Source organism: Convolutriloba macropyga, chromosome 9, assembly GCF_964194025.1.
Source record: "Convolutriloba macropyga chromosome 9, txConMacr16.3, whole genome shotgun sequence".
Lineage (NCBI taxonomy): Eukaryota > Metazoa > Xenacoelomorpha > Acoela > Convolutidae > Convolutriloba > Convolutriloba macropyga.
The window spans coordinates 14,694,992-14,710,907 of record NC_134476.1 but is presented as its reverse complement, the minus strand read 5'-3'; positions in this window follow the sequence as shown (position 1 = coordinate 14,710,907).

Here is a 15,916-nt window from a genome sequence, read left to right as displayed (position 1 = left end):
AAAAAAACAAACTATATTAACAGATTGAAGTCCCCTCAAATCTGTTTGCAATTAGTAATCAATATTACTGTTATCAAAAAAGAAATTACAGATTCAATTAGAATGCTGTTTTCATAGTCACTTATGTTTTCAATTTTGTTCATGATAAATTTTCCGACAGAATTAGGAAAGGTTCAAACATAAACGGAAATGCATTTTTCTTCTCTGGTTTATGTCAACATCTCTATATAATTTATAGTTTTTGCTCTCCTCCAATTTTCAAACAATGTCGATTATTTTCTGTCAGGCGGTATGGTTTTTGTCCACCTATTTTATCAATCGATCTTGATAATTCTCAATCTGTTATATAGTTTGTTTTTTTTCTCGAGACTGTTCGTTTCTCAAACGCTTAGTTATTACCTCCAGGAGCTCAATTATGTGTAGATCAAAAACAGAGGCTTTTTTGAAATTCTTTTAGCGGAAGATTCTTAATTCTTTTCAGAGATCTAATAAATGACCTCGAAAAGAATGTTTACTGCTGCTCTATTTCATTAGGATTGCTCTTATTTGCTTTTCTCGATAAAATTTGCTACATTTATTATGGCTGCCCCTGCTGTTTCTATATCTACATTAGAAATTTTGTGCTGAGTTAACATCCAGGTTGAAGGAATACAGAAACAATCTAAATACAGTTATGCCAAACTCAACTTATCTGATTTTGGAAAAAAATTATTTCTAATAACACAGAATTTCACACTCTTTTGTTCCTTCTTCCTTTGCTCATTCCAAGTAATTGTTTTCAGTAGACAGTTGCAGCATATTAGTAAACGAAAATTTTTTTTCCGAATGGTTATGGTTGCGAAAAACAATGCGTGGACTGGAAGCAGTTGCTCAAGTATATATACTGAAGGCTTATTATATCTGAAAAAAGTGGTTTCAATTAAAATTATCTGTCTAGACTTTCAACACAAAGAATAATTTGAAACAACGCTGCTGATCTCAAGACTTTATGGCATTTTTTTTGCCAAAGATTCAAATTCAAGTTTAATTTAGCCTGACTCTTCATAAATTATTTTTACTTTCATAAGTAACTGGCGGCTGTTTTTAGAGCAACAACTATCCAAAAAATATTACCTTTAATAAGTCGAATATCTGTTTTCAGACATATTGTTGGGATAAACTCATTAATTATTTGTCATATCTTTTGCTGCATAATGTGGATAAATGTTGAGTTTCGATTCAGGATTCGATTTCAAATGAGACTTCAGGACCATAGGGCCATCAGTTGGTTTCCAATTAGCTCGTTTCTCTAATTCATGTTTATTTAGTGTTTCCTCATTTTTAACTTGTTTTCACCAGTTCTAATTCTTTAGTGGTTTCTTCGACTAGCCGTTTCTGCGCGGTTACACTTTCTCTCAATGCAATATTTAATTTAACAATTATGCACCCAAAACCTTTATTAAGTTACTGAACGAAAAAAATTGTTCATACCCTCCAAGACTCACCTACTGAATACAAGGTGATTGTTGTAAACTCTGGTATTATTTTTATTGCGATGGCCTAACCCAAAACATTTCTTAATTTCTTAAAAAATGTGAAGGGTTTGTTTGACGAAATGCATAAATGTAAAGCTTTTTGGTTATCATTAAAATAACATCTTCAGCCTCGATGAGATTGTTAAATCATCCAAGGCCTGTTTTCTCAAGCGCGTTCCTAAAAACGAACCTTTTCAATTAGCGAACTGTCTCATGAACAAAATTTACGAGTTATTAAGTGAGCTTTACATTGCTCAGAACTGGTTTTTGTTCTTTGCGACAATTATGTGTCTTCTAAGCCATCCCGAGAGGGCTACGAATGATACGGATAGCTTGGAGCTCAATCGTACATCATAGGAAAAGAGCCATTAAGTTCTTAATCCCCGGATTTGGTTGTAAAAAATGTAACGCAAACAACAAATTTAAAAATATTGAACAGTTTGCGAAATTGATGTGATTGGCATTTGAGGAGGGCAACATACGAACCAGCATCCTCTGGGCGTGCTCTGACGACATGTTTGCCCATAAAACACAGGCAATCACTGGAAGCTGTCGGAAGAGCTTCCAGTGCGGCTGAAAATAAATACTCCCTCGCCTGATTTTTCAGAAGTTTTCATCACTGGCAATCACGATGCTTTCAAAAACATAATGAGTTTGTAAAATGGAAGACAGGTAAGAATATTTTGTGGGATTTTAGTATTGGACAAGCTTGCACCTGACCTCTTTAAGAATGGAACGGTCGCCATCCAGTGCAGAGCAGCTGCAAAGGCTAAAAAAGTTAAAATAACAAAGCTTAGAGAACTCGCGGTATATTCTATTTGTTCCAGCCTAGAGATTTTGAAGTGCAATGAGCTAAAAGGTTCTCCCCGAATCGTTTCCTGTAAAATCTTCTGCAATGTAGACAACGAACCCACAGCCAGCGCCCTTCATAAACAGACAATCTTTTTTTGCGAGCCAGATTTCAAATATTTCGTATGTTTTCTGTAGTGTGAACGACAAAACAATTTTTGACGAGATGGTCTTTTGTAGCTTTTTCAATTTCTGTACTGAGGTGACCTTTGCAGTGTTAATGATAGTAGGACGATCTTGGACAATCTTGATTTTGTTGGCTACTTTTTACTGTCTTCTTACACGACTCTAAAGCCTGGAAATTACTTTTATTATTTCAATTATCAACCCGTATTGCATCCCTTATAAATCGTTGTTTAAAAAAGTGCTTAGATTGCTGCCTTATCATTGTAAATATTGCTTGCCTGATCTTTGACTGGAACCTATATCCTCTAGACAACCAAATCACTATCTTACAGAAAAATATTGGTGTGAAATACACGAGGTGCGTTTTTGGAAACAAATTGCCAGTCAATTTCAGCCAGTCTGATTTGATCACTTTAGTCACTGGTGAATTTTTTTGTGGGTTAGGTTGAACAAATTTCGGGACCAGTGTTTAATAACTTATTTTTTGTTGTTTTTTAAAAATCCTCAAATCTTCGAACGATTAGAAAAAACTTGAAAAATATGGATAAGGAAAGGGAACCGATCGAACTTAAAAATATAAATCAATTATCTCTGTCTATCAAAATTGGGTCTTGATTGCATGACCAAAAAACTTGGTTGTGCCTTGAAAATTTCTTTCTATTCTTAAGTTCTTAACTAATTTGAGATGCGAAACAAATTGAATTTTTTCAGTCCAATTAATTTTCGTACAAAAATGCGCTGACTTTTAGTTCAAATATAGATCATGTAAAATAAAAAAGAAACAACAAAATCGAATTGTTATAGGCAGGGTCAACTACTGAGTAGGCTACTATTAATGGCCTCCTAATCTTTTTTGCTAACAGTCTTTTTGAATTTTATTGGGGCATGCTACGTTTTTCATCGTCTGCATGCTATTATATGAGGCAGATTTTGTTAACATTGAACAGAGATAGAACTAAACCTATTGTTTTTTCACAAAAGCACTCTTTAGTACTTGTTGACCTAAACTTGAACCACGAGCAAAAAACAAGAAGAAAAATAATCTTCGAACTTTTATCAACCAGGGCTGCTTGAAAGGCCTGAAAAACATTTTCTTGTGGCACAACACTGTATCGTTCGAACGCATAAAGAACTCAAACCACATGTGGAAGCTGCTCAAGCTTCTTAAGAGAATCCAGCACTGATTATCTGCTATCCTGTTAGTCAGAAGAGTTGTATCGCCGACAAATTTATTTAGCTGAGAGGACTTGAAATTACCATCAATGAGGTCAAAGAAACGCTTATTTCCAAGAGAACACAGAAAGACCCCATTCAAGCCAAAAACTCCGCCAAATTCACCAGACAGTAATCTCAGAACAGCGAATTGAAAAAACCCTTTAGACGAATCGACATCAATTTTGCAAATCTTTGAAGAGGAAACGACCGGAACCAAAGAGAGCAGCAAACAAGCGAGGAAAAGGCACAAGAAGCCAACAAAATAGTGCAAAAGCGCCAACAGTGGTCGGTAATAAAGTTTATTCTAGCCTCGAGACTTCATTATTTTAGAGCGCACGGCCGGATCGAACTTACTACCTAAAGATAGGGAACTCCAAAATTCTGAGACAGAAAAGGAAAAACTCGCAGTCAGTCAGCGATGAAGGTTGGACCTGTGAACAGTGCAAAACGTCTTTTGCTCGTCCCGATCCCCAATTAAAGGAATGTGACATATTTAGAAAACACTGGTGTGCTCAATGTCTTGAATTGAATGATGCACTTTAGTATTATGGCAAATCTACTGCAATTCGGGTTTTGCTGTAAGTAGAACTTGTTGATAGAAGTTTTCACGAAAAAACGAGTGACTTAAATGATTTCAAATAAATAGGGAAAACTTTATCTAGAAACCGAAACCTATAATATTCAAGCAGTAGGTCGCTTTGAAAATATCAACCTCAGTTTTGAATAAAATGGCTACTGTAATCTGTTTTTCGTATATGTAACTAAAATTCCTTCACATTTAGGAAATGGCTTTTTTCAGTTCTCTTGTGTTTTGTAATGTCTTTTTCAGTCAAAATGTTAATCCAATAGAAACGCATAAATAGACAAATTAATTGAGGAAACAAAATTTTTTATTTTCATCACAATTTTGACAACTATACTGGTCTTCATTTTTTAAAACGTGTTTTGCCAGCCGTTGTGCCTATCTCAAAAACAAGGTTAAAGAAACATAAAACAGGTATATGACACTGAGATATAATGAGAAAAAAATTATACTATGTTAAAAAAACGAAGTGGAGTAACAAAATTTAGATCCTAAAAACCGTTCAAAAGTTGAACAAAATGCCGTCTTCAAAATAAAATCTAAGCAGCAAAAACTTGTTTTAGAAATGTTTAATCAAATTTTTGTTTCTCAGCAAACAAAAAATAACCGTAAACAGACAAACAGGAGCGTTCGAGTCCTTTTTTATCTATCGGAACTAACAGCCACAGTTTTAAAAGTATTATTAAAATCATAACACTGGTAATGGGACAAATTCATCTAAAGTTTGAAAGCATTGGATATTTGAGCAGTGGCTATAATAATGCTTAATAAGCGAAAACTATGCTAATTTCTAAGCGATGACAAAGAGGCCAGAAAAATTTAAAAAATTGAAACATTAAGTGACTACGAAAACAGCATTCTAATTGAATCTCTAATTTCTATTTTGATAACAGTACTATTGATTACTAATTGCAAACAGATTTAGGGGGACTCGCTGAAATGAATTAGGAATATTCCGCCAAAAGAATTTTAAAAAAGCCTCTTTTTGATCTACACATAATTGAGCTCCTGAAGGTAATAACTAAGCGTTTGAGAAAAGAACAGTCTCGAGAAAAAAAAAACAAACTATATTAACAGATTGAAGTCCCCTCAAATCTGTTTGCAATTAGTAATCAATATTACTGTTATCAAAAAAGAAATTACAGATTCAATTAGAATGCTGTTTTCATAGTCACTTATGTTTTCAATTTTGTTCATGATAAATTTTCCGACAGAATTAGGAAAGTTTCAAACATAAACGGAAATGCATTTTTCTTCTCTGGTTTATGTCAACATCTCTATATAATGTATAGTTTTTGCTCTCCTCCAATTTTCAAACAATGTCGATTATTTTCTGTGAGGCGGTATGGTTTTAGTCCACCTATTTTATCAATCGATCTTGATAATTCTCAATCTGTTAATATAGTTTGTTTTTTTCTCGAGACTGTTCTTTTCTCAAACGCTTAGTTATTACCTTCAGGAGCTCAATTATGTATAGATCAAAAACAGAGGCTTTTTTAAAATTCTTCTAGCGGAATATTCTTTATTCATTTCAGAGACCTAATAAATGTCCTCGAAAAGAATGTTTACTGCTGCTCTATTTTATTAGGATTGCTCTTATTTGCTTTTCTCGATAAAATTTGCTACATTTATTATGGCTGCCCCTGCTGTTTCTATATCCACATTAGAAATTTTGTGCTGAGTTATCATCCAGGTTGAAGGAATACAGAAACAATCTAATTACAGTTATGCCAAATTCAACTTATCTGATTTTGGAAAAAAAATTGTTACAATTTCTAATAACAAAGAGTTGCCAATCTTTTGTTCCTTCTTCCTTTGCTTTTTCCAAGTACTTGGTTTTAGTAGACAGTTGCAGCATAGTAAAGGAAGTTTTTTTTTTCGGAATGGTTAATGTTGCGAAAAAACAAGGCGTAGACGCGAAGCAGTTGCTCAAGGATGTATACTGAAGACTTGTAATATCTGACAAATGCGGTTTCAACTAAAATTAATTGTTCAACATAAAGAATAATTTCAAAAAACGCTGCTGATCTGAAAACTTTATGGCAATTTTTTTGCCAAAGATTCAAAGTCAAGTTTAATTGAGCCTGACTCTTCATAAATTAATTTTACTTTCATAAATCAACAATTGGCAGCTGTTTTTAGGGCAACTACGATCCAAAAAATGTTACCTCTAATAAATCGAATATCTGTTATTAGACTAATTGTTGAGATAAACTCATTAATTGGTGACATATGTTTCACTGCACAATTTGGCTAAGTGTTGAACTTCGACCCATGATTCGATTTCAAATGAGACTTCAGGACCATAGGGCCAACAGTTGGTTTCCGGTTAGCTCCTTTCTTTAATTCACTTTTTCTTAGTGTTTCCTCATTTTTAACTCATTTTCATCAGTTCAGTACTTTTAGTTGTTTCTTCGACCAGCCATTTCTGCGCTGGTACACTTTCCACCAATGCAATATTTCATTTTACAATTAGGCGCCCAAAATTTATAATATGTTACTTAACGCAGAAAATTTTTCAAAATTTTCAGGACTCATGTACTGAATACAAGGTGATTGTTGCATTTTTGGTATCATATTTTTTGCGTTAGCTTAAACATTTCTGAAAAATGTGAAGTTTTTATATGTCCAAAATGCATAAATGGAAAGCTTTTTTTGTTAGAAGGATCATTAAAATAACAGATTCAACCTCGATAAGCTTGTTAAATCATCCTTTTCCTATTTTCTCAAGCGCGTTCCTAAAGACGCACGTGTGCAATTGGCGAATTGTCTCATGAACAGAACATACAAGGTAATAAGTGAGGCTTACATTGCTCAGAACTGCATGTGTTCTTTGCTACAAATATGTGTCTTCTTAGGCATCCTTACGAAGGATACGGCGGACAGGGCTACGAAGGATACGGCTGGCTTGAGCTCAATTGTTCATCAGAGGAAAAGAGCTAGCAAGGTCATAATCCCCGGGTTTGGTTGTAGAAATTATAATGCGAACAACAAATTTAAAGATATTGAACAGTTTGCGAAATTGATGTCATTGACATTTGAGGGGGGCAACATACGAACCGGCATCCGCTGGGTTTGCTCTGACGACATGCTTGCCCATAAAACACAAGCAATCACTGGAAGCTGTTGGAAAAGCACCCAGTGCGACTGAAAATAAATGCTCCCTCGCCTGATTTTTCAGAAATCTTTGTCACGGGCGATCACGATGCTTTCGAAAACATATTGAGTTTTGTAACATGGAAGACAGGTAAGAATCTTTTGTGGGATTTTATTATTGGACAAGCGTGCACCAGCCCGCCTGAAGAGTGGAACGGTCACCATTCCGTGCAGAGCAGCTAGAAAGGCTAAAAAAATTAAAACAACAAAGCATAGAGAACTCGCCTTAAAATCTATTTGTTCCAGTCTATAGATTTCGAAGTGCAAAGAGCTAAAAAGGTTCTCCACCGAATAGTTTCTTGGAGATATCTGTAAAATGTACTGCAATATAAACAACGAACCCACAGCCAGCGCATTTCTTAAACAGACAATTTTTTTTGCGAGCCAGGTTTCAACTGTTTCGTATGTTTTGTGTACTGCGAACGACAAAACAACTATTGACGAAATGGTCTTTTGTAGCTTTTTAAATTTTTGTACTGAGTTGATCATTGCAGTGGTAACGATAGTAGGACAATCTTGATTTTGTTGGCCACTTTCTACTGACTTCTTATCACGACTTTAATGCCCGGAAATTGCGTTTATTATCTTTTATTATCAACCCGTATTGTAATCCTGAGGAATCATTGTTTAAAAAAGCTTAGATCGCTGCCTTATTGTTGAAATTACTGCTCGCCTGATCTTTGGCTGGAATCTACCCCTTGTAGACAACCCAACCAGTATCTTACAGAAAAAAATATCTGTTTGAAAAGCACGAGGTGCATTTTGGAAACAAACTGCCAGTCAGTTTCAGCCAGTTAGGTTTGATCTATTTAGTAATTGGTAAATTTTTTGTGAGCGAGGATGAAAACATTTCGGGACCAGTTTATAAACACTTTATATTGTTTTTTTTTAATAAAAATACTCACATCTTCAAACGATTAGAAAAAACTTGAACATTCTATGGTTAAGGAAAGGGAACCGATCGATTTTAAAAACATAATTCAAATATATCTGTTTATCAATGTTTCGTCTTTATCAAATGACCAAAAAACTTGGCTGTGCATTGAGAAATTCTTTCTACTCTTAAGTTCTGAACCAAACTGAGATGCAAAACAGCTTGAATTTTTTCAGTCCGATGTCCGATTACTTTTTGTACAAAAATGAGCTTACTTTTAGTTCAAGTTTAGATCTTGTAAAAAAGAAGAAACAATAAAACCAAATTTTTATAGGCAGTGTCAACTACTGAGTAGGCTATTGTTAATGGCTTCCTAATCTTTTTTTGCTAACAAGCTTTTCAGGTTTTTTTTGTGGCATGCTACACTTTTCATCGTCGGCATACTACTATATGAGGCAGAATTTGTTAACATTGAATAGAGAGATAGAACCGAACCTATTGTTTTTTCAAAAAAAGATCAGTCATGAATCGAGTAATTGTATTGTAATAGAACTAACACCGAACGAAAGATCAATTGTCTTTTTGTTATCTGAGCTTGATGACTGCAAATAAATTGAACTTTTTATAAAAGCAAAGTTGCTGAGATTGGTGGCTGCAAATAGATCAACCTACGTAAAAAGTTGGATGAAGCAAGAGATCTTCTTTTAAGAGATAAAACACTACCTACAGTACATTTGATCAAACAAAATCATCTCAGTCGTACTCCAAGAGAAATTTGCAAGGTCTTAAAAACTTAATTCAGCTAGTCATTTGAGGACTACTGCTATATTTATAATAGAATTTGTAAAAATATGGACGTTTAGTCAATTGTTTGTCATGTTAATGAGATTTTGAATACGAGTTTGGCCAAATGAGAGTTTAGCCCGATGAGAATTTAGCCTAATTGTTGTGACGAACTTATTAAGTAGCTTAACTTTTCCCCTTTTCAATTTGATTTGTTTCTAGATTGAATTGAGCTTGAGTACTGACATGACCGCACACATCAGGAATCGTCCCTCTAGGTTAGAACAGTTGAAAGCTTCCCTTCATGGTGTATTTTATTGATGCCTCATACTTACGGAACGCTTTCAACCCACGAAACAGTGACAACGATATATTTCACAGGCAGAAAGAGATTGGAAAGCACTCTTTTCTACTTGTTGACCCAACCAGGGCTGCTTGAAAGGCCGGAAAAACATCTTCTTGTGGCACAACACTGAATCATACAAACGCATAAAGAACCCAAACCCTGCCACACGTGGAAGCTGCTCAAGCTTCTAAAGACAATCCAGCACTGATTATCTGCTATCCTGTTATTGAAACGAATTGTATCGGCCGACAAGTTTATTCAGCTGAGAGGACTTGAAATTACCATCATTGACGTCAAAGAAAAGCTTATTTTCAAGAGAAAACACAAAAACACCAATGAAGTCAACGATTCCGCCAAATTCACCCGACAGTAACCTCAGAACACCGAACTGAAAAAACAGTATAGACAAATCGACATCAATTTTGCACATCTGTGAACGAGAAACGACCCGGAACCAAAGAGAGCAGCGAACAAGCGAGGAAAAAGCACAAGAAGCGAATAAATAAAGCAAAAGCGCCACCAGTGGTGGTCGGTTATAAAATTCATCCTAGCCTCGAGACTTTATTTTCGAGCGCTTGGCCGGATCGAACTTTTTACCAAAAGATAGAGAAATCCAAAAGTCTGAGACAAAAAAGGAGCTAACGTTTGGACCTGCGAACAGTGCAAAAAGGCTTTCGCTCATCCCGATGTCCAATTGAAAGAATGTGACAGATTTAGAAAACACTGGTGTGCTCAATGTCTTGAAATGAATGATGCAGTCTAGTAGTACATGACGCAGTCTTCGGTGCTTTGGTGCTGTGATATCTATACCAAGGCAGTAACAGAACTGATTGACGCAAAGAAGGCAAAAACCGTTAGTGATTCCTTCTCACAACAAATAAGGAAAGACCTCAGATGATGATGGGCATGATCTAAACAATGATGACGGATTTTACAATTTCATTGCGGGACCGCTTCCTTTTAATGAACCAACTGGAAGAGAAAAAACGTCGAGAGGATTGGCGTGGACTGATCTGGAAAAAGTCAGGTGAAACTGCTCAAGGAATTTCTCCTTGAGGCAAATGAAGAAAAAAAAAGGAGAACAAGAGGAAGAAATGCAAAGGCGCAAAAACGTGATTACCTTCATAGCCAATGAGGATCCAAAGCTCCCATTGGAAGAACAACTCAATCAAGATGAGGACTTAAATCTGAAGTTTTTGGTTGAGACTGAGAAGTTGGATGCAAATGTAAAAAAACTAGTAAGGCTGGGGAGAAAAACCTGAATGAATCGATAACCCCGGTCAAGCAGGACGGAACGTACATAAACTTCGTGAGGGGCAACCAAATCATCCGGATCAAATCAAATCAGGGCTAAGCAAACGAAAGCGGAAGCTTCCACTGAAGCTTTGATTTGCTAATGCCGACACATTAACTCAAGATAAACATATGGAAGTGAAAACGGCTATCTACGAGGCGGAACAAAAACCAGATACAATCATGATTCATGAAGCAAGGCTGAAAAACGTTAAAGTCCCTTGGAAGAAATTTTGGCAGAAAATATATGATTACAGCTTTGAGGGAAGCAGCATAAAACAAACAACCCAGGTAGAGGGTTGCTTATGTACCTAAGTTTCACACTTGACAAGGGACCCATAGATGTAAAATCAAATTTCACGGATTGGCAGGCTGACAAGATTCAAATATTTGGAAGCAGCCTAATATTCGCATTATTAAACAGAAGCCTATTTGCTCCAAGATGGATAACGGGAGCTTAAATCGACTGTTAACCACTTTTAAAGAGAAGAAATCTCTTTGAAAAGAAATCTCATAATCTAAAGCGACTTTAATTATCCGAAGTTAAACGGGGACGAATAAATCATGACAGCGGAAGAAAAAGGAAAGAGAACAGCTTCTTGGAAAACTGCAAAATTGATACCTCACCCAAAATATCAACAAGCATACCCCAGTAACAAAACTGAGAAAACTTTTTTTACTAGACCTCCTTCTCTGTGATGTAACATCGACTCCGAGTATCCTTTTAAATAGCAATCCTTTGCGCAAAAGTGATTTGTACCTTGTTCGGTGTTTTTTCAAAACCGAGTTGCTCATATTAAACTCTTCGTGTCAAGTGTTAAAGCAAACGGCGCAAATTCCGGCCTCTCTTGGAACCCAGAACACTGTCTCTAAAACAACACACAAAGGGGGTGTGTAGAAACTACTTGAAAGACAAATCGGGGGCCAGATACGAAATGTATACCCAAAACAGAAACAAGTTCAGGGAGTCGACCAGTGCAGCGGCCATTCGCCAAGAAATCGAGGTGTCGCTGGAAGCTAGAAAAACTCTCGTAAAGATTTTGAACCACATAAACAAGAGGCGGACGTTCAAGGAAGCAATGCCAAACCAGCCAAAACCTGATTTAGCACTTACCGCAAGTAACAAAAAAAGAGCGGAAACGCTATTAGATTTTTTTGCATCAGATTTCACGATCACTTCGTTCGACAAAGCACCCGAACCAGTTGCCACTCTAGTCATGACCTTTCTAAATGACATAAGCTTTTCGACTGAAAGAGTGAGAAAGGAATTGGACAATCTCATTGTAGCTAAATCTGGAGGTCCAGACTTGATACTGCCACGAATCTTTTATGAAGACAGGAGTTGCATTGAGGAAACACTGTCTCATGTATTTGAGCTCCCATGGGACACAGGCAAAAACATAATGAATGGATAGAAGCGGATATATCGGCCATCTACGGGAAAAAAGGTTTAACCCTGGCAAATCCGGCCTGTAAGCCTGACATCAGTGAGCTATAAGATCATGAAGGGAATAATCCATGAGGAAATTATGTCATACCTCAGCCAACGTCAAATCCTCGATAAGAGGCAGCTTGGATTTTTACCCAGCAAATTGACACAACTCCAACTGTTCAACACAACTGACCAATGGACTGATAATATGGACCAAGGGAAAGACACTGTTGTGACTTACCTAGACTTCAGAAAAAAAATTGAAAGTGTCCCTCATAGACGACTTCACGCTGTAATGAAAGCAATTGGCTTCTCTGAAAACACATTCAACTGGATCCAATATTTCCTAACGGGAAGTAAACAGAGAGTTGTCGTCAATGTGACGACTTGGTGTGACGTTTTAAGTGGTATCCCGCAAGAATCCGTTCTAGGGCAGATATTGTTCATCATGCATACAAACATCATTGGAGAGAATCTCAAATCAAATATACTACTCTTCGTCGCCGACGCAAAGCTCTAGCTTAGGATTGCCACAACGGTCGACAAAACAGTTCTACAAGAGGTTCTCAACGCCTTGAAAACTGGTCGAGATAAATTCTACTGCAATTTCACAAAAAGAATTTCACAAACAGAAAACTGGTCGAGATAAACTCTACTGCAATTTCACAAAAAGAATTTCACAAACAGAAAGATTAGTCTATCACCAGCGCAAAAATTTTCCAACAACAGAGGAAGCCCTAAATGATGTTAGTTTGAAAGTAGCCAACGCGGACAAGGATCTTGGTGTCTTGATAGAGAACAAACTAGATTTTGACAAGCATATCATTACCAAGGTTAACACAGCCAATAAGATCCTTGAGCTCAGGCAGAAATGCTTTTGCAACATTACAGTAAAGATTTTCAGCTGTATTTACAAATCGGTCATATGACCCAATCTCCCAATCTTGAGTATTGCAGTCAAGTTTGGAACTCGCACATAAAAGAACATGTCAACCTGATCAAAAAGATCGAAAGGAGAGCCACCAGGTTAGTCAACCAATTGAGAAATTTGGATTATGAATCAAAACAGAGGGACTTTGAATCAAAACTGAACCTTCCAAACCTTGCATACAGACGGAAAAAAGGCTTCATGATCAAAATGTACAAGCTACCCAACTAATTTTACGATAGCAGTGGTTTTTTAGGGCAGTCAGTATCGGTACGACATCAACTACCTTGAACGTATATTGAGCTCTATACCCAATAAGGAAGACGATGGTACCTTATGCGGAGACCTCAACTTTCCGTCCACAAACTGTTATACTTTGTTGAGCAACAGAGAAAGTCGAATCATTGATCTACTGGTTTCTAATTTTTTTCAGAAAGACAAAGTTTCCGAACAGCTCACCCAACACATTGGATGTCGTTTTTTGCCAAAATATTGCTCTCTGCTGAAGTGGTTGAAAATTTAAACGAAGTCTGTGACTGTTCTGATCATGCAGCAATCATATTGTCAGTTGATTGTTCTGTTGTGGTATCAAAAACTCTCCTTAAAAATTTCAGGAGTTTCGGGTCTGTGGGCAACGCAGGGGTGGAAAACACTATGAATAAAAGGAGAGTTGAGGCTGTTTGGTTCACGAAAATATACAAAATGTGCCACGAGTTCTACAACAACGTGGATCAATTATTCGTTGAGCATGTCTCGCTCAAATCCAGACATCGGCAAATATTGTGTTCCGGGATAATATCGTCAAATTCAAATCTCTTGGAATGTTTGAAGTCGCAAAAGGGCATCCCGGCACAAAAAGAGACTGGATATCGGAAACTGCCGGTGACACAGTTAGAGAATAGTGTGGCAGAAGGATCTGAAAAGGATCGAAAGGCGCATCAAGAAGCATTGATGAGCACTAGAAACATCGATGCTGTCTTGAAAAACTTGACATCTTTAAACGGGTCTCAAACTTTACCTGTGGAACTCGCTTGTTATGAAAGAACTTGCAAGGATAACCAACAAAAAGCCGGTGTTTTAAAAGAATTTTTCCATTCGGTATTTTCTCCGACATGAGGGATGAACTTTAAGGAAATAAGGTGCCAGAGTCCTCTTCTGACGAATTTCTCTGTTTCAGGCAGCAAAATTTCAGAGATCTTTCTCTCACTTCATAGTAGCAAGACAAGTGGGCCAGATGGTTTACCATCAACATTTTTTAATTTCGCATCTATTTTTTTGGAGTAGCGAAATTTTCCAAAAAACTCAAGAACGTCAAGAGGTTACCAAAGATACCAAACCAGTGGAATATCGTGCCATATTCATTGATCCTCAAAAATGGACATAAAAACCAAATAAGCAGTTTTCAAGTTCAGTCACTACTAAACATAGCAAGCAAAGTGTTCGAGAAATGCTTGTACGAGCCATTAATGGATCATTTCCGTAAGCACTTGTCAACCTGTCAACATTGTTTTGTGAAAGAAAGATCTGTCGCTACCAACGTGGTTGGTTTTCTACAGAAAACCTGTCCAGCGTTAGATGATAACTGAAATGATTAAATTGTTGCTTTCTACACCAATTTCTCAAAAGCCTTCGATAGGTTTCCTCATCTTGAGCTGAAGAAGAAAATTGCTGATATTGGAGTCGGAGGTTGACTACTAGAAGTGCTGGCGAACTAAATTGATAGACGCAGGCAGTTGTGGAAGTATTCAACGTCTTCTCCGAGACGTTGGACATAACCAGGGGCGTTCCCCAAGGTTCTCTCTTGGGGCGCTACTTTTTTGCTTTTTTGTGAATGATATTCCAGCTGTCGTCAAGTTTTGCGATCTTTCTCTGTTTGCAGATGGCTTCAATTTCTAGGCGCACGGAAATCTTGAGACAGAGATTCAATCTGACCTCGAACAAGTTGCACGATGGATGAAAAAAAACAAGATGGAGTTGGTCCTAATTAAGTCATCTCAATTAGTCGTTAAAGGACTTGTTCTCATTTTTTGACTTGCCGGAGGTCCTCTAGAGTAATCAAACTTGGTAACAGAACTTGGTGCAGTTTTCAATACGTCCCTAAGATGGTCTGATCTTTTGGAAAAAAGAAAAAAAAGACCAACAAGGTACTTTTGTATTTGAGAAGAAATCTGTCAAAAAAAGTGAACGCGAAAAGCAAGACGTGTCTCTACAAATCACTGCTACAGCCGATTGTGATGTTTGGAGCTCATTTGATTCACATGTCTCGCTTGGAATTGCAGAAACTAGAGAAGTTCCGAAAGAGTACAGAAGTGCATAACGGACAAGTTCAAACTTAACTACGAAGAGCTTCTGTTGCGGGTGGACCTACTGCTTCTCGCTTTGTATCTGCAATTGAACAGCCTATCTTTTTTTCAAGTTTGCTCAAACAGAAGTTCTATTTGTGTCCCGTTCCAATTCCGCGTGACGCAGAAAATAGAAAAATCTATTCTTTAACCTTAAAGGGTGAGAACTGAAAGAACCTGACATGAGTTCTTCAACCGAATGAGCTGGCTGTCAATATTACTAGAAAAGAAGTGGATTCTTTCAATCCGATTGGTTCAAAAACACAAATTTTAAAACTTAAGAAAAACATCTAAATAACTTCTCGAGACGTGCGTTCTTGGCAGCTAGCATGTGATTGCCTCCTGTGCCTAGATCAGTGGTAAAGATTCTAATCCAACAACAGAGATATCCCTTCAGAACAACCTGAAAATTCCCATCAAAAACAACAACAGTGAAAGTGACAGATTACTTGAGCCAACGCCAGAGTCTCCAGAG